Raw genomic sequence first — 22,527 nt, 5'->3', positions numbered from 1 at the left:
AGAATGAGTGGGTGTATAAGTGTCTGATTGGATGAGTGCGTAACTGAGTCTATAAGTGAGTGATTAAACTTATCTTACTAAATGCATGGGTTGGTGAGTAAACTGTGTGAATGTCTGTATCGATCTGTCTGTTGGTGTGTAAGCAGCAGCATGGGTTTGTGCATAGCTACATGAGTGTCTATATGGGTTATAGGTTGGTTGTCTGAGTATCTGTATGGGTGCCTGAGTGTTTGTGTGGGTGGGGTGTGTGTGACTCTGTGCAAAGATGTGTGAGTGGGTGATTCACTGGGTGCATGGTTTCAAGAGTGCATCTGTGATGGACAGTATGGGTGGGTGAGTGTGTGTATGGTTGTCTTAGTGAGTGAATGTATATTTCAGTGGTACATGTGTGAGTATCTACATATGTGAAAGGCAGTATATATGTGTGTTGGAGTACATAAATGGCTATAAGTGAGAGTGTGTGATTCTGAGAGTGGCTGTATGGATGAGTGTGTGCTTGTATCATTGATTGTATAAGAGCGTAAGAATTTGCTACTATTTGTATGAGTAATTGAGCTGGTGTGCGTATAACTGTATAGGTGAGTAAATGGCAGTGTGATTAATTATTTGCATGACAGAGTAGGTGTGTGTGTACCTCTGTGGATGAGTGGCGGTGTGTGAGTGTCTATATAGGTGTACGAGTGCATATGATAGTCCTGTAATGAGTGACCATAAGTGTGAGTGACTGTATGGGTGAGTGAGTGGATGGGAGTGTAGACCTAAGAATCAGTAAGTGGGTATGTAGTTATTGGTGTTGGAGTGTCTATGGTTTTGAGAATTCCAGTCTGTTATTTAGAGTGGGTGTATCAAAGCTTATATTAGGGTGTGTGAAGATGCATCAAATTATCACAGGAATGATGTCATCAGTGATGTCATTTGAGATGTCATCAGTGATGTCATCAGTGATGTCACTGACCATGTCATGAGTGATGTAATATGTGACATCATCAGCAGTGCATTGCGGCGGCGCGAGTTATAGTTCACTGAACTAACTATAACGGGGGAATTTCTATTCTTTTGTATGAGTGAAATGTCCAGCTAACACCCCTGAAACCTACGGTTTTTGCTGTGAATTTCTAAGGTTTTTTAAATGCTAATTCCTAACTATAACTTGCCTGAAACCTATGGTTTTTAAGTGAATTTCAAAGGTTTTTTAAATGCCAATACCTAACTATAACGTGCATGAAACCTATAGTTTTTTCAGTGAATTTCAAAGGTTTTGTAAATGCTAATTTCTATCTATAACTTCTCTAAAGATATCACGTTTAATGATTTTCATTGGATTTCTATATTTTTCATTTTCAGTGTGTCAATTTCATTAATTATCTTTTTTTAAATACTTTTTTATCACCATTTTTTTAACTTATTATTTCAATTAATCCTTTTAAAAATTAAAAAATATTATTTGTTTTTAAAAATATTTTTTTATATTTTTAAAAATATTTTATAAACTATATTTTAAAAACTTTCTTTTTTATTTTTTTCTCCATTTTTTGGGGATCCGCACACCCTATGCGCACCGTTCAACATCCCTACGCGACAGCATTCGCGCACGGTATGCGTTGTGTATGTGTTTGATGCGCGATTCCAATGCGACCGGTACATGACTCCAAGCCTATACGCGACGCGTACGAATAAGCGTGTGGGTGCGCACATCCCGCGAAATATTGAACATTTAAAAAAACATATATTTATATATATTTCATGTGAATATTAATTGAAGAGAAACTCTAAACTACTATTAAAAGTAATATATGTATACATCTAATCCTATATTCCTTTTAAATTCATTTTTGCGGATGCGTGCTGGGTGCGTGCTTCGTAAGCGCAGGGTGCGCGGATCCCATGTGACCTGCAAAAAAAAGAGATTTGATTGGTTCATTACACTTCCTGTTCTAACTATTGAAAGACCCCACCCATTTCAATCATTCTTCTTTGACCTTCTTTGGAAGAGCATCTCTGCAGAAAAGAACCTTTTTTGACTAAGTTTTTACTTAGCTCAAACTTTTTTTCAGAACATACAATGGCTTCAGGGCAGCAGGCATCTCCTGCATCTCCTCATACATCTGAGGATGATTTTGTGGAAGAGCCACCAAGCACACTACGTTTTTCATCTGTGGTGTGGAAATTTGTTACTTATCCAGAGGGGCAAACAAAGTCCAATGCCACCTTGGTCACTTGCAAGATCTGCCAGAGAGTGCGGTCTCGTGGGGATCCAAATAAGAAATATTCTTGCGGAACGGCGAGTATGATGAAGCACCTGAGGACCCTTCATCCGGTAAATCTTGCTTGGGAGGAATGCCGAAGGATGAGAGTCGCTCCTGCTCCTTCCGACGCATCGCAGCCGAGCACTTCAAGAGTGCATCCTTCAGCACAAAATTTGGACATCCGTCCACAATTCCAATTTTTGAAAGTGCTCTGCACTAAATGCAATGCAACTTTATGCTACGGAGAGTAGTCTATCAATCTGATCTGCCGTAAGCAAGAAAGTCACCATTGCTATTTTTTTTTTTTTTCCCTGAAGTTCATTGTTTTTTTCCTCCTGTTCTGTTTTTTCCTTTTTTTTTGCAGAAACACCAACAAATTTAAAAATTGTTCAGAAAACCCACCAGAAAAATATAAAAGAAGAAAGAAGAAAAAAAAAGTTCTTGTAAGAACTAACTTTCCTGGTTTAAAAAAAGAGCTAAATTTGTTTGTTTGTGTGTGAAAGTTTAGATGAATGTATGTGTAGTACGTAGACTGAATGAATGCATTAGTAGCGTATGGTGAATGTATAAGTGCAGAACTATGAGGAAGTGCTGCAGCATCACACAGTAACCTCTTTACTTGCAATGTGCTGTAGTACTTCCGAAGAACAGGGATGCAACATATGTACATAAATATGTTGCAAATCTATGCTTCTCTCTGCACGGCTGCTTAAACTGCAGCCATGTGGTGACACAGGCACCCTTGCAACATAGTGCAAGGATATCTGTGTCATGTACTGTTTGTTTTTGTGCAGGAAGACACACCTTCCTGCACAAAAACAATCAGTAAAGGCATTTTTCTCCTTCAATGTATGCTGAGCATTGTAGCATGCATTGAAGACATAAAAATGTGGAGAAATGAAAACAATTCTCCTTGTTGTGCTTTCTTACACCAATTTGAGAATGGTGCAGCATTCAGACACATCGAGATTTATGATTTCTGATAAATCTAGAGATGTGTCTTGTTCTATGAGCATTCAGTGCAATCATGCACAACAACACTTATAGAACACCCTTTCAACGCAAAGTGGTGTGTATGATGAGGTTGTATTGACATGGACTAGAAAAAGTGCACAGAGTGCCTTTTCCTCTCTTTGTAAATATGAAAGAGTGTCTTGCGCAATAACTATGTTACAAAAAGTGACATATTTCTGTTTTTAAAATTGCTTGCAAATGATAGAAGGTAAGCACAGAGTTTTGTCTGCAAAGATGTTCAAAGAAGAATGATTGAAATGATTGCGGTCCTTCAACAGGTACAATGGGAAATATTATGAACCCCTCAAATCTCTTTTTTTGCAGGTCACATGATATCCGATTACGGTCAGATTTCAAAACTACATAGGTATAAACAGAGTGTTTTTATAAACGTGTTTAAACTTAGTAGCTTCTTGCAGATCTCTCCAGTCTGCATATTGATACTTAGTTAAACTTACCTTCACAGTAATAGAAATCAAAAATGGTATACATTTTTTTCAAATTTTCTTTGCAATCTAAATTGATGTAAATTGCTTATTTTAAAATTAGTATCTGTGAAAGAAAAGAAAAAAACACAACATAATTTCCACAAGGTAATTTGTTTGCCTTTTTTGCTGTTCTCAGAATATATTGAATTTCACTAGAAATAGTAATTTCAATCGTACTCATCACTTAACAGCGGGCAAAAAAAAAAAACAATCAGAAATATTGTTAAAAAAAAAACAACATGCTATTCTCAGTAAAATACCAGGAAATACAAATCACACATATATGAAATACTTACGGCTTACAAAATTATATAAGTTTAACTTATAAAAACTGTAAATGTTGCCGCTTTAAAATATTCACCGATTCAATGACCACCAAAAAGTCCATAATTCAAACATATACCTTTCCTTGAGGCCAAATGGTATTTTTGAACTCCTTTTTTATCTACATTGTCCAATGGTAGTCCTATTAAATTATAATAATACATTTTTCAGAGAATGAATTATCGTCCTAAAACTTTGGCTTTAAAAATATTAGGTAAGAAATTGGTAATTCACTAGGCAAACGTTGTTTGAAAACCAACTGGGCATCATTACAAAGTGTCCAGACTTTGTCACATTTTAGATAGGCAGTGTAATGTCCAGATGTGGTGGAAGGACCATCATGGAAACTTATAGCAATTGCTTCAAAAGTCCTTCCTGATATTGATAGTTGTGCTGCTACAAATTGCTTTATTAAAGTATCCAATTTTCTTCCATCAGCCGTACAACGTTGCATCATTAATATTATGTATTTGCCATATTTTGTTAAAAATGTGAATAACATTTCTGATTTACATTGGCTACACTCCATGTTTTGATTTGCACCTTTAACTAATTTATTGAAAGACACTGATATACAGTCTGGTAATGTTAAATACAGTAATCTCTCAGTGTCTACATTGGAGCTACATGTATACATGCAATTTTCTCAATAATGTTCCAATTTGTAAGAAAGGCCAAAAATATTTTCTATTTCTACACCTTCATTTTCAAAAATGGTAAGCATATACATTAAAAATTCCTGAGCATCTTGGTGGATATTTTGTGAAAATTGTGTAGAACCAGAACACACATCCAAAAGATTACAAACATCTGAAACAGATTGTATTTTACTTGTGTCTGTTGTCAAAAACAGAATGCAACAGAGAACAAAATCTTTGTTGCCGATTCTATATAATTTGTTCTTGCAAACCTTCAAGATAAAAACCAACATTGACCACTACATTAGCATAGCAGTTGACACCTGAACTATTTTGAAACTGATAGCCAACAACCTCTTCAACAGTGTCCAATTTCTTTTTACTTGCAATCACAACATTATCTTGTGCTATTCCCTTCTCAACACCTTCAGAACAGATACTGTCAAACCTTCTTTTTCAACCAACCACACGCTTTTCAAATACAGGATATTGACCTAATTTTGGAGCATATACCCTTCTTAACCTATTATACTCTTTTACACAGTTTGCATCTGCAGTAACCTTTGTCTCATCAAAATCAATCAAAAACAAACCAGATAATGTTCTGACTCGCGACAAAGCAACATATGCCATACCCTCTTTAAATACAGTAGATCCAATGTTCACCAATGCACTGTCTACACTTAATCCTTGAGATTTATGAATAGTCACTGCATATGCCAGAGAAAATGGAAATTGTTTCCTACAGACATATAAATCTTTAACAAGCAAAAAACGAACTGAACAACGACCAATTTCTTTAACTTCTTCAATCTGATCAAATTTAATTTTTAAAAATTCAATTCCTTCTTTTTTCTGATAATTAACAAAATCTACCACTTTACCCATTGCGCCATTAACTAACCCTTTTTCTACATCCAAATTTCACCTTAAAATTACCCGACAGTTTACACACGCATACAGTGTCTTTTCTAAACCAGCTGTTTTAGATATTTTTTTTTCTGAAGAATCCAGTTTTGTTTTCAACTTTCTCGCCAAAATAATAGTAATTCCATCATGCTCTATTTTATCGATTGCTTCCATTTTTATAATTTCTTCATTTTCCAGTTTCAATAGTTCTTCGTTGAATATGGAACACTCTTGCAGTGTTGGCATTAAACAGATCACTGATTTATTTTCAGCAATTTTCATGTACACTTTTGCAGGAAGTACATTTTCATTTGGAAAGACATTGCAAAGTAATCAACTTCTCAAAGCTTGTTTGCCATGTTTTGTAAGAATTCCAATTCTTATATCTTGAAGAATACTTCCATATTCAGCATATTTGTTGTCAGTTCTTTGTATTCAAAATTAGTCCAAATGTTCACATTACCAACTCTACCAAGAGACTTTCTAGTATCTTCATGTGCAAGTGTTTTAAATACCGGTTGTCCTTTTACCGGAGTAAAATGCAATAGATCTCCAAAAACTATGACTTGTTTTCCTCCAAATAACACGTCATACTCTGTTTTAAGAATTTGTTGCATTCTTAAATGCACAAAGGCAAGCATCAAGTAAGAGACCATGCTCACCACATCAATAATGAGAAGTTTCATTTTCTTCAAGACTCTTAAAACTTCACAACTAGCTTCTCCAGATAGCTTGTGGTAATCCAATTTGTTCTCATGCTCTACTGGTAGCATTAGTAAACAATGTAATGTAATTCCTTTAATGTTATGTGCTGCCAACCCAGTTGGAGCAGTGACAACACAAGACAAATGCGACTCAGTTGTTTTTTGCAGATAACTTGTAATTACTTTAATTAAGAAACTTTTTCCTGTTCCAACTTGACTACTTACATACATTCGGATAGGTTGAAATGATGTACATGAGCACCCTTTCTTTTCATGAAGTAATCCATGGTCAATCTGCTCTTTCACTTGTTGATATATTCGTTTCTGTTCAACATTTAGATGTTCTTCCAAGTTTCCTAACTGTACTACATTTCTTGAGCTTGATACATTGCTGTTTCCACCTCATTCATGGCAGTTGCTGCTTCATTTTCAACAATTGGTTGTCCTAGTGGATCTTGACTCAGTGCAGCAGAACTTTGACTGTCTTGAAAACTGTCTCTAGCAATCTCAGCTGCAATTGTAGCTTCTTGATCAATTTCATCATTCAACATTTTCACATAATTTGCAAAAGCACTGCACTGTATGCTATCTTTACAAGCATTAAATGAATCTTCATAGCTCTGAAAATCTCCAAGTAATTCCAGTTCTGAACGCCATGGTTTGAACATTTGCAAAAGGGCTAAATAGTAAAATTCCCTTTTATCAGCAGTGTCGCAACTCAGTTTCCTGTGATTATTTACATTTCCTTTCCTCTGTTTTACCAGACATCCTTCAGAACCAATAACTGCATATTTTCCATCATTGATGTTCTCTGAGGTATTCCGTTTAAAAGTGTAGTTTTGCAGCACTTCATAGAGACACATGCTCTCAAGATGATGACTTCTGTTCGGGTAATATGTGTCCAACATATTTGTTTTCAAAATATCTGTACTTTCTGGTTCTTTTTCTGCTAAATATTCAATTTCTTGAACAGATTTCAGTGCCCGATTTCTCATTCCTGCAAGACCTAGACTCACCCAAATGATTCTTCTACTTTTTGAATATAGACTTGCAGATGATAACCGATCTGAACATTCATATGCTCCAATTTCACAATGCGATAACATCTTCAAACTGAAACTGTATAATTTCTTACTTAGAGTCTTCTCGTGAGAAATCTCTTCCCACATTTCTTTCAATTCCGTCTTTTCTGATTTAGTAATGTAGGACGTTACATACCGAGCGACATCAGTGGAATTGTCCGCAACATACTGAATATCCATGTTAGCATTCCACATGGATAAAATAACTGGATTGTAGTCATTTATGTATTTTGATTCTTCACTTCTTTTTAAGTTGTAGGTATTTTTCGGAGACTTTCTTGTGATAGTATGTCGCACAGCTGACATAAAACTGTTCACTCTTCCTTTGGATAATACAGGACGTGAAAATCCAAAACAACATTTGGTATAGAACTTATCCTTTGACTTGTACTTTCGTCGACAGTATTTTCCACATCGATGGCTTTGGAATCGTATGACTTGTTGTTTTAAGTTTTTCTGTTCTTTGCTATTGGGTACAGCACACGTGGCATAATCTTCAAAGAAAGACAAAACAGTTTCATCTGAATCTGTTCCAAATTTGGGGGCGTCCTTGATCCATAACAACATATGTATCTGAGGAGCACCTCTTGCTTGATACTCCTTTCTCCAAAAGAAATCCACAACTTCTCCAAGAGGAGGATTATTTTTATTGCAGATGAAAGACATCATAGCTTCAAATCTATGATTGAAATATCTGCATACATTAACAGGATCCAATTAGCACAATTCTCCAGGAGTCTTGTATTCAATATTTTTTATATTACAATTTGCCTCTCGAAGAAATTCAAGTAAATCATCCAAAGCATACTCAGCACAGCTTAGTGTAACAAACCAAGAAGGAGTTCTCAAGTTACGTACCATACATTTCAGTTCTCCATGACGACGGTACCAATATTCATTAGTCCCTCGCTGACATGCCATCAGATTAATCAACTGAGATTCTAAATGATCATCTCTCTGATGCACTTTATCCATAAAATCCTTAGCAGTAAAATTTTGCAGATGCATTCCATTTTTTAAAATGTGATTTACTGCATATGAAAGTCCAGACAAGTCACTTTCAAACAGAAGATGAAACATATAAGGGATACATTATCGAAATCTTGGATCTTCTGCATATAATCTTGTTGTCCGATATTCAGATGCAGGAATCTGCACAGGACGTTCATCATATCGTCCACCTTTTCCTGTTGGAAACAACTGCAGGAAACAACGAGCTTCCAAACTCTCTTCCCATACACTCATGGGACTTCCTGTTGTTTTTTTCATTTGGAACAACTCAATTGTATTCCCCATCACCTCTTTAGAATGAAGTGAATGTACACTGTAATGTTCATAGATTTCTTCACATCTGGACATGTCCACTTTTTCAATTTGTTCACTTAATGTTTCAGTATCTTCTGCTAAATCTATTTCTTCTTCTCCTACAAACACATTTCTATAGTACTCATTATTTTTTAACAGATACAATGATGCCTTTTGCACTTTTCTAACATCCACTAACTCTTGCCAGATTTTCTTATTCTTAGTAGGAACACCATTAACTAGAATGACTAGTGGCTCATTTTCTGCATGGTCTACACCAATAGTTTCAATATTTTTACTTAAGTCTAACGGTAAATACAGAACTCCTCCTTTCAATCCTCTTTGCAACTCTGATGGAGGTAATTTATAAGCCTGGGCGTTGAACTACGCTCCGTTCGCGGAGCTTGCGAAGTTTTGGTAACTTCGCGCTTCGCGTAGAGCGCGAAGTTGCAGATTGCTACGCAATCTAGCGCGTAGCGTAGTAAATTTGCTTCCTCGCGCGCTCAATATTCATTCTCGCGCGCGCGGTAATGTCTTACCTTGATTCTGCGATCGCCAACTTGCTTTTCTGTCTGTTTGCGAGCGCCACGAGATTTGTACTATGGCTGCCCAAGCCCGCGAGAGTGTGCGCCCCCGAACACGTCATTGGTGCGCGCGTACTGACTTCCGGCGGCTGTTTTGGTAAGATCGCGATCCCGAACATGGAAAAACTGCAATCTGGCAAAGAATATCTCGCGAGCTTCATAAAACCTTCTCTAAAATGATCATTTTGCTCAGAAAACTCCTCAGATTGTGATCTTGCTGTAGTCTTTGTGTAAGAAAGAGTCCTTTAATTTTTTTAACACTTTTTTTTCAAGAGGAAGGAAGTGCCCCTGACACTACAACTTCCTGTTCCTGTCCAGCAGGCTCCTCCCACGTGCTTTGTGCATGTGTTGTTCACTTTCATTTGGATTTGGAGCTGGAAGGATCACTTTTTGTGTCTGTCTGCTGCATCACACCATTTTTTTGGATTTATTTGAGGAATTTTTGATTTGAGATTTAATTTACGACAAGTAAGTTGGAGAATTGGTGTTTTTGTTTCATTGGGGCTTGTTTGTACCTACATTTTTCTGGGATTTTTATTGTTTTTAAAAATTATTGTTGTGGTGGGTGGCCTGTACTACTTTCAATATGGGCCTAGTTGTTTTTCTCTGCAATTTCAGCCAGTAGGGTACCCATGGGTCCATGTTTTGTGGTGTCTGTAGAATTTCTACATCATGTAGGGCATGGATGGCATAGGATTGAAATGCTAAACGTGGCTGTGGTGTATTTCACTGTTGGTGTGTGTGTGTGATTTACCTTTGTTGGATGTGTGTGCTTGTGGCCTAGTAGTCTTCCACTAGGCCCAGAGGTAGTCAGCCTCCAAGCTGTGGTGCGTGATTTTAAATGTACAGTTGGTGTTGTCTGGTGATTTTCCTTTACTCTATGGATGGCTTTGGATTTTGTTGCAAAAGGTGTGTTTGGGGTGCAATATCATTTTTTGGGTGTGTGCTAAACAAATTGGGCTATTTTGGCCTGCATTTAAGGCAAGGGATTCAGCTCACGAACTTTCGGTAACTCTGCACAGCGCGACAACGCGGACTTAGAGTTTTCGTCATTTTTGCGCTCGCAATATGCGTGTTCGCGCACGCGAGAAAGCCTTTTTGTACAGTTCGCGATCCCGAACACGCAGCTTTTGCAATCTGGCAAACAATATCTCGCGAGCAACATAGACCCTTCTCGAAAACGCTTTTTTGTGCATTTCTGCACAAAAAACTCCTCAGGCTGTCATTGAGCTGTAGGTTTGGAGCAGGGAGAAGCTGTTATTTGTCTGGAAAACATTTTTATGAGAGGGATTAAGTTCCACAGACACTACAACTTCCTCTTCCTGTCCTTTCCAATCACTTTTTGTGTGTTATTGTGGTGGGGGGGCTGAGCATGTGTGTGGCGGCCATTTTAGGAAGGCATGCATTGTGCCTTTGCCATAGGCGTCCATTGACTGTCTCCCATTTCTTGTGGTTGTTGTGGGTGTGTGGTGGCCATTTTGTGAAGCCATCCAAGCAGTGTGCTTGCTTTTGCCATCCGGTTCCAAGCTTGTGGCCTAGTAGTCTTCCACTAGGCCCAGAGGTAGTCAGCCTCCAAGCTGTGGTGAGTGATTTTAAATGTACAGTTGGTGTTGTCTGGTGATTTTCCTTTACTCCATGGATGGCTTTGGATTTTGTTGCAAAAGGTGTGTTTGGGGTGCAATAGCATTTTTTGGGTGTGTGCTAAACAAATTGGGCTATTTTGGCCTGCATTTAAGGCAAGGGATTCAGCTCGCGAACTTTCGGTAACTCTGCACAGCGCGACAACGCGGACTTAGTTTGTCATTTTTGCGCTCGCAATATGCGTGTTCGCGCACGCGAGAAAGCCTTTTTGTACAGTTCGCGATCCCGAACACGCAGCTTTTGCAATCTGGCAAACAATATCTCGCGAGCAACATAGACCCTTCTCGAAAACGCTTTTTTGTGCATTTCTGCACAAAAAACTCCTCAGGCTGTCATTGAGCTGTAGGTTTGGAGCAGGGAGAAGCTGTTATTTGTCTGGAAAACATTTTTATGAGAGGGATTAAGTTCCACAGACACTACAACTTCCTCTTCCTGTCCTTTCCAATCACTTTTTGTGTGTTATTGTGGTGGGGGGGCTGAGCATGTGTGTGGCGGCCATTTTAGGAAGGCATGCATTGTGCCTTTGCCATAGGCGTCCATTGACTGTCTCCCATTTCTTGTGGTTGTTGTGGGTGTGTGGCGGCCATTTTGTGAAGCCATCCAAGCAGTGTGCTTGCTTTTGCCATCCGGTTCCAAGCTTGTGGCCTAGTAGTCTTCCACTAGGCCCAGAGGTAGTCAGCCTCCAAGCTGTGGTGCGTGATTTTAAATGTACAGTTGGTGTTGTCTGGTGATTTTCCTTTACTCCATGGATGGCTTTGGATTTTGTTGCAAAAGGTGTGTTTGGGGTGCAATAGCATTTTTTGGGTGTGTGCTAAACAAATTGGGCTATTTTGGCCTGCATTTAAGGCAAGGGATTCAGCTCGCGAACTTTCGGTAACTCTGCACAGCGCGACAACACGGACTTACAGTTTTCGTCATTTTTGCGCTCGCAATATGCGTGTTCGCGCACGCGAGAAAGCCTTTTTGTACAGTTCGCGATCCCGAACACGCAGCTTTTGCAATCTGGCAAACAATATCTCGCGAGCAACATAGACCCTTCTCGAAAACGCTTTTTTGTGCATTTCTGCACAAAAAACTCCTCAGGCTGTCATTGAGCTGTAGGTTTGGAGCAGGGAGAAGCTGTTATTTGTCTGGAAAACATTTTTATGAGAGGGATTAAGTTCCACAGACACTACAACTTCCTCTTCCTGTCCTTTCCAATCACTTTTTGTGTGTTATTGTGGTGGGGGGGCTGAGCATGTGTGTGGCGGCCATTTTAGGAAGGCATGCATTGTGCCTTTGCCATAGGCGTCCATTGACTGTCTCCCATTTCTTGTGGTTGTTGTGGGTGTGTGGCGGCCATTTTGTGAAGCCATCCAAGCAGTGTGCTTGCTTTTGCCATCCGGTTCCAAGCTTGTGGCCTAGTAGTCTTCCACTAGGCCCAGAGGTAGTCAGCCTCCAAGCTGTGGTGCGTGATTTTAAATGTACAGTTGGTGTTGTCTGGTGATTTTCCTTTACTCCATGGATGGCTTTGGATTTTGTTGCAAAAGGTGTGTTTGGGGTGCAATAGCATTTTTTGGGTGTGTGCTAAACAAATTGGGCTATTGTGGCCTGCATTTAAGGCAAGGGATTCAGCTCGCGAACTTTCGGTAACTCTGCACAGCGCGACAACGCGGACTTACAGTTTTCGTCATTTTTGCGCTCGCAATATGCGTGTTCGCGCACGTGAGAAAGCCTTTTTGTACAGTTCGCGATCCCGAACACGCAGCTTTTGCAATCTGGCAAACAATATCTCGCGAGCAACATAGACCCTTCTCGAAAACGCTTTTTTGTGCATTTCTGCACAAAAAACTCCTCAGGCTGTCATTGAGCTGTAGGTTTGGAGCAGGGAGAAGCTGTTATTTGTCTGGAAAACATTTTTATGAGAGGGATTAAGTTCCACAGACACTACAACTTCCTCTTCCTGTCCTTTCCAATCACTTTTTGTGTGTTATTGTGGTGGGGGGGCTGAGCATGTGTGTGGCGGCCAATTTAGGAAGGCATGCATTGTGCCTTTGCCATAGGCATCCAAACTTGTGGCCTAGACGTACAGTAGGCCCAGGGGTACAACTCAGCAATCATCACGGCGGGTTTTTTTTCCTTGCTATTCTTCTTCCTAAGTGTACACTACACAGTACAAATACAACAGGATCCCTGGCCTTGTCAGTCTCTTAATGGCTGGCTATACTGTTGATGTTGTTCACTGACTGCATGAAATTTAATAATTGTGATGACCACCCACGAGACACTAATAAATGATATATTATATTATGGATCTTTTGACTGATGTTCTTCTGGCTTTTTTGCTTTTAGGTGCACAAAAGACAGAGGTGTGTCATCATCATCCACTGTTGTGGTGCCAGACCGACGTCCTGCTGCTGTAGTGTACACAACGTGACGTGTCAGTGACCTGACCAGGCATCTCTGCAACTTGTGCAACTGAGTGCTGTTTTGACATCTGTTGAAGATGCCCCCAAAGAAAGCAGGTAGCAGGTCCTCTGGTACCAAGAAAGTTGCCATGGAGAGGAAGGAACAGAAGAAGAAGGAAGTGTCACTTAAGTCTGGTGTACCTCCCAAAACCTTTTTTGGTTCAACAAAAATGAGGCCTGCAGCAGCGGTGTCGCGGGGGCAAGCTGGGGGCAGCACCTCCACATCAGTGGGCCCAACCCACCAACCCATGCCCAAGCAGATGAGTGTGGAAGAGGTAGCCAGCCTTATGGTAGAAAGCAGTGATGCTGAGCCTGAACTAAACTTATCGCTATCTCAAAGTAGTACACAATCAACGCAGGAGGGAACATCATCAACACAGCAGATAAGTGGTCAACAGCCGCAGCTACCGCCCGCAATAGTAGCTGTTCCTCCTGAAGTAGGGGCAGTTCAGGAAATTGAGCCTCATGCAGAGGAAGAAGAGGAAGCCACTCCTTTAGAAGTTGCATTGGCTTTTAAATCCCCAGCAAGGAAAAGGAGGGTTAGTACATCAAGTTCTTCACCAAGCCCCCCTTCTGATGATCTAGATGTCACTTGGAAGCCACAAACAGAGTCTGAGAGGGAAACACATCACAAGAGCAGGCATGGCAAAAGGAAGGTTCCAGAAAGCCTTACACTTATGGATGTTGATGTAGAAGAGCAGGTTGATGATGATGATGATGATGAGCCAGTCATCACAAACATCACTCCCGGGCCTGAGGAGATGGAGAGCAACATTTTTACATTATCCAAAATGGATGCGAGGGATGTAGCACGCATACCTCCAACACAGGTAACACCAACACGACCTCCAGCTTCCATATTTACATTAGCAAAGGGCCGGCAGCGTCCTACATCCAGCACAACAAGCACCACCTCAGCAGAAGTAGGTAGTGGTCCTGCACAGAGTCAAATTCAACACACACCCTCCAGTTCATCCGGCATTGGAAGTGGGAGTGGCACCTCCAGCAGGAGACAAAAGTTAAGCTCCCCAGTGTGGGACTACTTTACGGTTAGCCCAAAGGAGGAGAACATTGCTGTATGCTCCGTTTGTCATTCCTCTGTTAGCCGTGGAAAGCTTGGTACAAACTATGGTACCGGAGGCCAAATGACCCATCTGAAAAAACACCACGCAATCCAGTGGGAGGAGCACCTTAGGCTCATCAAAACTGGAACCATTGCTGTTGGGCATAAACGAGTAGAAAGTCCGCTCACGGTGGAACAGGAAGAAGAGGGAGACATTCTCTGTGCTAGTGGTACACAAAGTAGCCCTGTCCCCAGCACTGCAGTGGTAACGCCCACATCCTCAGCCACATCTCATTGGCACAAGAGTAAGAGCCAGCCTGAGACACCAAGGAGTACTGCTGGGCCAAAAAGTGCGACGTCGACCACAGGAAGGAATACCATGCAGCCTACCATTCTTAGCATGTTTAGTAGGCCGGAGGGGCAGTACGAACGCAATCACCCAATAGCACGTTTGTACAATGCTAAGCTGGCAAAAATGTTAGCACTGGACCTTCTCCCTTTTTCTTTTGTTGAAGGGGTGGGTTTTCTTGAGTTTGTGACCACCATCTGCCCAAAATGGAAAGTTCCCAGCCGCTACTATTTTGCAAGAGTTGCTGTTCCAGCACTACATCACGACGTGCTGGAATTGCTTGGAAAAGCCTTAAAACAGAGTGCTGTTCAGAGTATACACCTGACAACAGACATGTGGACCAGTTGCCAAGCCACTGATTACATGTGCATCACTGCACACTGGGTCTCTTTTTCGGGTGTTAAAGATAAGATATCTGACGGCGTTGTTGACACCGCTGAGATTTTTAAAGACACTCGCAAACATGCAACTGTAGCCATGTTTGCAATGGAGAAATCTCATGCTGCTGCTAACATTTTGGATGAGTTTAACAGCAAGGTGTTGGAGTGGCTGCGACCAAGAGGTCTTACCATTGGTTTTGTTGCCACGGACAATGGCAGTAATGTAGTTCGGGCCATGAAAGATGGTGGGTATTTCAGGGTGCCATGTTTGGCACACTGCATTAACATTGTTGTGCAAGACTTTCTGAAAAATGAAAGCAAAGTCAGCAGCTTACTGACCACCTGCAGAAGAATATGCACACATTTCAACCATTCTTTTAAAGCCCGGAAGGAGCTGAGGGTGATTCAACGTGAGCATAAAATGCCAGTCAAAGCACTCATCTAAGAGGTGCCAACACGTTGGAACTCAACGTATTACATGCTTGAGCGTCTGTTTGAGCAGTACATACCACTTAATGCTTATGTCATGAAAAGGTCAGGGGATCCTACAGTGAAAGGCATGAGAGTTGAGATGACCCAATGGGACCTTGTCAAAAGCCTGACAGAGATGCTACTTCCTTTTGAGGTCTTCACCCGTGAAGTGAGCCGGGAGGACTGTACTATGGGCCAAGCTATCCCATTGTTGTACATGCTAGAGCAACAGCTGAAGGATGTGGCAGAAATGTACGCAGATGTGGATGACAAAGTAGAAGCACATTCTTTGGCAGACACCTTATCCACTCGCTTATCTCACAATACAAGGCTTCAAAATAACATTCTGTCAGATCCACATTACATTACTGCCTCAATTTAGGATCCACGTTACAAATTATTGCTGCGCAGTAATGAAGTCATTCCTTTTTCAGAAGTGAATGTTGCCCAGTACAAAACTTGGATAGCTGAGGAAGCCACTGAGTTTGAAAACGAAAGGATCTTCATTAAAGGCCCGCCCCTCCAGGTCAGAAAAAGTACTGCAGGGCACCCAGAACGAAGTTCTACTTCAGAAGCCAAGAGCAGTGCGTTGGCCTCCCAGCAGTCAACACTGCCAGCAGCAATAACATCAACAGCACCAACAGGATCATCAGGCACATTTCCAAAAACGGCAGGTGATTGGTTTCTACGGAAAGGGTATTGCACATCAATGACTGATGCAAAGGCAAAAGAGGCCCAGGAAATCGGAGCACCCCTGAACATTGAGCGGATGGTTCAGGCCTATCTAGATGACACAACAGAGGTCTACATGGAGCAAAGCCCATTGGTGTATTGGTATGGGAAAAGAAGCCAATGGCCAGTGCTCAGCAGGCTGGCGATAAAGTATGTGGCTTGCCCTGTTGCAAGTGTCTCTTCAGAGCGTGTTTTCAGTGCTGCTGGTGCCATTGTTACTGTCATAAGGACCAGTCTCTCGCCCAAAAGTGTTGAGAGGTTAACCATGATCAAAATGAATCAACACTTTATACCACCGGAGTACAAAATACGTGAATCACAGGAGGAAGAGGAGAGTGACTTTGATGACATAAGTAGTGGATTGTTAGACGTACTGCTGTCCGAACCACCAGAGTTTGAGGACGAGCTCCTCTTCCCTGACAACTAGGCTTTCAAATTGTTCTCCCTTCCTTTATTTGTGTGTGACTGTGTGTATCGGTTTTTCTGGTTCAAAATCTACATTCACAACAAAGCCATCAACAGTCTCCTTTTTTTATTTCCCTATTGGAGTTGCACGTCTGTGCATAACTGTCCACTCCACTCCTCAGGGTCCTGCTCCATGTTCCTTACTCTCCCTAAGTACATTTCAAGCAAGTCAGACATTGGATGGAGATGGAGAATAGTACAATACATGTTGCCTCTAACAGTCCCTCCATAAGAAGTGAAACGTGACTCCACCTATATTCCATTTTGTTTCCAATCCAAAAGAAACTCATCACTGACTGGCAGAAGGCTAGGCAGGCATCAGATCAGACAGCCAAAGAGAACACCAAGACAGGTAATGAGTGATTATTGTGAATGATGGTGGCATGCATTGCATTGGATGCTGGCTGACTACGAAGAATTGTGCATGCCATGAAGTAGAACTATACTAGTTTACCGACAAAGTACAAGTGACTCAGGTGTGGTGACAGTTAATGTTTCCTTGCTGTTTAATAATGACCACATTGTACTCCTACCACTGCAGGTGCCGGCCAATATCCGTTGCAATTTGGTAATATGGAATATATTATAAACTTAATCAGTCACTACAGACTGAGTTGGTGTTGGAGAATACGTACCACACGGTCACCATCATTGAGGATGCTGAGCATACTATCTTTGCACACAGTCAGTTGGATTGGAGAAAATTTATGGAATAACGGCGTTTCATGGGCTGACATAAAAGGTAAAAAGTTTGAACAAGAACCACAGCAGACCTAGGCTAGATGTCCGTGTAGTGGTGTGGACTGGAGTAGAGTGTAGTGGTATGACGGACAGTGGCGCATTGATTCAGTCACTTCATTGGGAAAATTCTAGGTTGCTGCAGTGCATTTGACATTTCTCTGGCTCGGTCAAAATGTAAGTAAGGGGTAGGGTGCCTGGCCTGTGCCGCGGTTCTTCTGTTCTGTGGCTGTGCTGGCTCCTGAATCCTGTCCCGTTGTTGTTGTACCTTAATGCTTGCTGTAGAGTAGACACACTATGTAGCCTATCCAAGCTGCCTCAGTCTGAAAGTGTTCTCTCCAGAGTGTTGTCTTGCACTCCACTGTAATTGAGTTTATTGTTGTAAAGGCTGTAATTTTTCAATACCCCGTTTGTTTTTCCATCTACACTTACAGGCCGGCCTTTACCCTGTGCTACAGTGGGAGAAACGACTCACACGTACCTTACCAATACGCATCAGGCTTTTCATGGGCTGACATAAAAGGTAAAAAGTTTGAACAAGAACCACAGCAGACCTAAGCTAGATGTCCTTGTAGTGGTGTGGACTGGAGTAGAGTGTAGTGGTATGACGGACAGTGGCGCATTGATTTAGTCACTTCATTGGGAAAATTCTAGGTTGCTGCAGTGCATTGGACATTTCTCTGGCTCGGTCAAAATGTAAGTAAGGGGTAGGGTGCCTGGCCTGTGCCGCGGTTCTCCTGTTCTGTGGCTGTGCTGGCTCCTGAATCCTGTCCCGTTGTTGTTGTACCTTAATGCTTGCTGTAGAGTAGACACACTATGTAGCCTATCCAAGCTGCCTCAGTCTGAAAGTGTTCTCTCCAGAGTGTTGTCTTGCACTCCACTGTAATTGAGTTTATTGTTGTAAAGGCTGTAATTTTTCAATACCCCGTTTGTTTTTCCATCTACACTTACAGGCCGGCCGGCACTTTATCCTGTGCTACAGTGGGAGAAACGACTCACACGTACCTTACCAATACGCATCAGGCAGGCAGTGATACCCAAGATTGATGTGCGGAGTGTCCATGGAAGGGAGGACCAAGAAGAATGACGAGAATGATGCAACTCCTCATTTGGACCAGGATAATACAGTAACTTTAGTATCATCATTCGTCTTTACATTTATTTGCTTGCTTTTTTCTCTTTAATCATTACGACTGTGTGTTGTGGTTTGCTTGTTAATTGATCCAACTTTTTTTTAGTTTCCTTAGCTAGCTTGAAAAATGAAAGTAAGCCCGGTAGAGCAGGTAATTGGGTTCGGTCTGAGCTCTGAGGGCGTCAGACAGGCAAGGCAAATTTCAATTTCGTCCCTGACTGTACTGTCTCATTGGGTCATAGTAGTTATAGTACAACTCATTATCTCATTAACCATCAAGTTATCCTCCTCAGCATGCATGCATTTGCTTTCTCTGACTTCATACTTTGATTTCTTTGATAATGGATCATGGTCGTCTTACAAGATTGTGTTTTACTTTTGTTGTGTCCATGCATATTGTCTGTTTTTCTTTCTCAAACCTTTCCCAAAACCCCACTTCCCATCCAATCATCAATCCCTAACCCTCTTCCCCCGGGCTGTGTGATTTATATTGAGGTGTGATGTGATGACTATGTACACCAATTGATCACACGCTTGCTGGGGCAGATGTGGTGAAAGCAACACTAATTGAATTTCAACTAAGGCAGGGCAAGGATCTTCTTCTGCTTGACCACCCATGCTGTAGTTTACTTTGTGTTCTGTTCCACTCCTCCTCCCTGAGTCTCAGTCAAGTGACTTTCTCTTTCTTTTTTCAAACGCTATTGCCAGTGTCTACTACTACCACCACTATAATGGCATCTACTCCGTCAATTTGGGAAACCAACCATGCAGCCATCAGTGTGCCGAACTTCATCATCAATCACAGGTAAGATAAGTTTGGTGGGAGGTATGGACTAGGAGGAGAGACTGACAGTACTATGACAATTAAAAATAACTCAGTGAGGGGTACTGCATCTATCGGTTTGTGTGTTACAAAATCGGCAGATCTTTTAAATCAAACAGTGGCTGTGGGCATGCAGCAGCACGGAAACAAAGTCAACAACCATGTAACTTACATTGAATTCGGAAAACTGTAACCCACCACAAAAAACATTAACATCATATAAATAAATAGTAAGTATATTTTTAATATCCCCTAACAAAAATAAACTATCCCGCTCTGACCTAACCCACCCCCCTCCCTAACCCCAACGAAACGAAAGTCCAAAGTCCCAATGTCCGTTGAAATCCCCAACGCCCACAAACCCACCCACCAACAAAAGGAATTAAAAAAGGGGCAAACGACGAGGTCCTCTATTGTCGGCGGGCCTTAAGCTTAAGGTGTTTGTCCACCAGGATCTTGACCCGCTCCTCCATGTTCTCCTCCCAGCGGGCCATCCGGCGGAGCAGCTGGCGGCGAAATGCCCTAAAGTTGCTTCCAGGGTGGGGGGCAGCAGTGCTGGAAATCGAGGCGCGGCGGCGGGCAAATGCCGGACCACGGCGCCGTGAAAGTGGAGGCCGGGCCTGACTGGGGCCCGGGGCATTGGAGGAGGCTGCAGCTTCAGCCGCCTCCTCCTTCTCCTCCTCCTGAGCCACCAGCCGGCGATAATGCTCGCAGATGGCCTCCAGTTTCCGGCGCCGGGCCCTAGCGGCCAACTCCTTCCTTGATGGTTTATTGGAAGGAGTATCATCTATATCAAAAAAGAAAAAGAACATGTTGGAGCCAATACTCTTAGCAAAACAGGAACACTAAAATCATTCAACACATAGTGTCACAGTATCACTAGCAAGCACAGTTCATAACATTTGGGATTTGGTGCTGGGGTAAGTATCTCTAATCCTACTTCCTTGGACTCTAACATTTGTGACCGTTTCAGACATTATTTATAAATATAATCGTACTATGTATGTACTGCGGTACACCAGTCGTGCTGTTCTTATCTGTAGTTTAGCCCAATTACATAACCTTGTTGTAGGCGGCATGCCAGGTCCATCAGCTAAGCTTGCACCCAAGAGAAACAGATATGAGCCACATGATGATGCAGACTCACGTTACTTTTATTTACTACTACTGTCTGCAGGTGGGGAAGCTCATCTTTTTGTCTGACGCCTTACGGCCGTTGGCACTGGTCATACTCTGTTACATGAGGGCAAATGGCATGCACAATTTCACTTACACCCTACCATGGGTACTACAAAAAGGCTGATTATTTATTTATCGGATCCAACGATCATTGCTTATATTCATATTATAGATGCTGCTAGTGCTAATACGATATACGACATCAGGTCGGTAGAGGTCGGTGGTGGGAGTGCTGCCGGTCGGTGACGTGGGAAGGTGCAGGGTGGGGATAGTAAAAGATGGATTAAGGACATTCACAGGTAATTAAAGAATACATAAAAAAAAAAACATTGCTGCACACAGTAGCATACACTGCATCGCATTCGGCAGTGCAGTGCGCACCTTGAAAACAGTTTTATTTATTTTTATGTTGATTACCTGTATTTGGCCGTAACAGTAATACACAGTTTACTCGCCAGTGCCACCCACCCGTCCCCTCCCCATGTCGCCGCTCGCCAACAATCCCACCACCAACCGCTACTGCAGAGGGTACTTTGCTTTCATTGCTTGTGTAACCAATATACATAAACATTAAACAGATAGGCCACCCTTTGCAGGCTGGCTGCCCCAATCGAAAATACATGAATAATAATAGGTAGGGAGTGGTCCCCAGAGTGGGAGGAAGGGGTTTCCGCTTGATAATATATGACGTGCTTGCAAACTACTGCAAGTGTACTGTATGCTCATAATACTACCTTGATTCCTCTAGGCTTTGCTACTGTCGCGCAGTTTCTGTTACATTTTCTTCAAAGTAAGAATCTCCAGTGACACTTTCCACCTATACTGTCTCTTGGTGATAGTACATCCAGGCATACATCCATTAAAGTAAACGTCTATCCTTTTGTATATATCTCTTAACAAACCTTAGTTGGTTTCACCAACAAACACCCATGCTTCTGCTCCTTCCTTCCTTGCCTTGGCTTTGAGTTTGAACCAAAAACACCGCTGATTCTTGCTATCTAGTACTATCCACCCATACTGTGTCGCCCACCCAGGCAGGCATTCTTTCACCTTCCACCCACCCTTCAACAACCATGCATCTGATCTTATTACTATCAGACTCCTATACATGCTTCCAACAACATATCCTTCTCTGCCGGTCACTCATATTGTTTATCTCGCCCGTCCTTCCACCCTTAGTGCTTTCCCTCTATGTTCAACACATCCATGAAGGTCATCTGATCTGAGTTTGTCTTCTCCATAAAACATTCACAGCTGATTTTGGAGTCAAATAGAAGAGGCCATTGGTTACTCTACTCACGCTGGTAATGCTACGTAAAGGGTGTCTTCTTCAACCGTTGTATAATGTCGCACAGTACAGTGAAATAGTGAACACAGTTCCATCTAGCTGTAATGTCAAGAAGTAATGAATATAACTTACCGCCGCCGGCCACTGCTGCTGGATCCCCCCTGGGCCCTGTGTCTCCTGCAGGTGCCACCAGTTCGCCTGCCCCCTCCGGAATGGCCGCATCGCTGGCCCTGACGGCACTGGTGGATGGTAGTGTGCCTAGAAAAAAGCATCAAAAAATTTTTAGATGCCTGTAAACCTCCCCCTATTTTAAGTGTTCACTTGAAACATTGAACAAAAAGTTCATGCGATGCAACATACATCAGCACTAGACAGTAAGTACAGTCAGTAGACAGACACTAGTAGGATATGGTTCCACTTCCTAGGGTCATCTAGTCCTACTCTACTCTTTTGAAAATTAGCCTGAGCCATGAGTAACCCTTTTAGATTCATCATGTCGACTACTACTCTTTTGGTGCATATTAT

Source organism: Triturus cristatus, chromosome 10 (genome assembly GCF_964204655.1).
Source record: "Triturus cristatus chromosome 10, aTriCri1.1, whole genome shotgun sequence".
Taxonomy (NCBI): domain Eukaryota; kingdom Metazoa; phylum Chordata; class Amphibia; order Caudata; family Salamandridae; genus Triturus; species Triturus cristatus.
The sequence above is the reverse complement of the archived record's forward strand: the minus strand, read 5'-3'. Positions refer to the sequence as shown.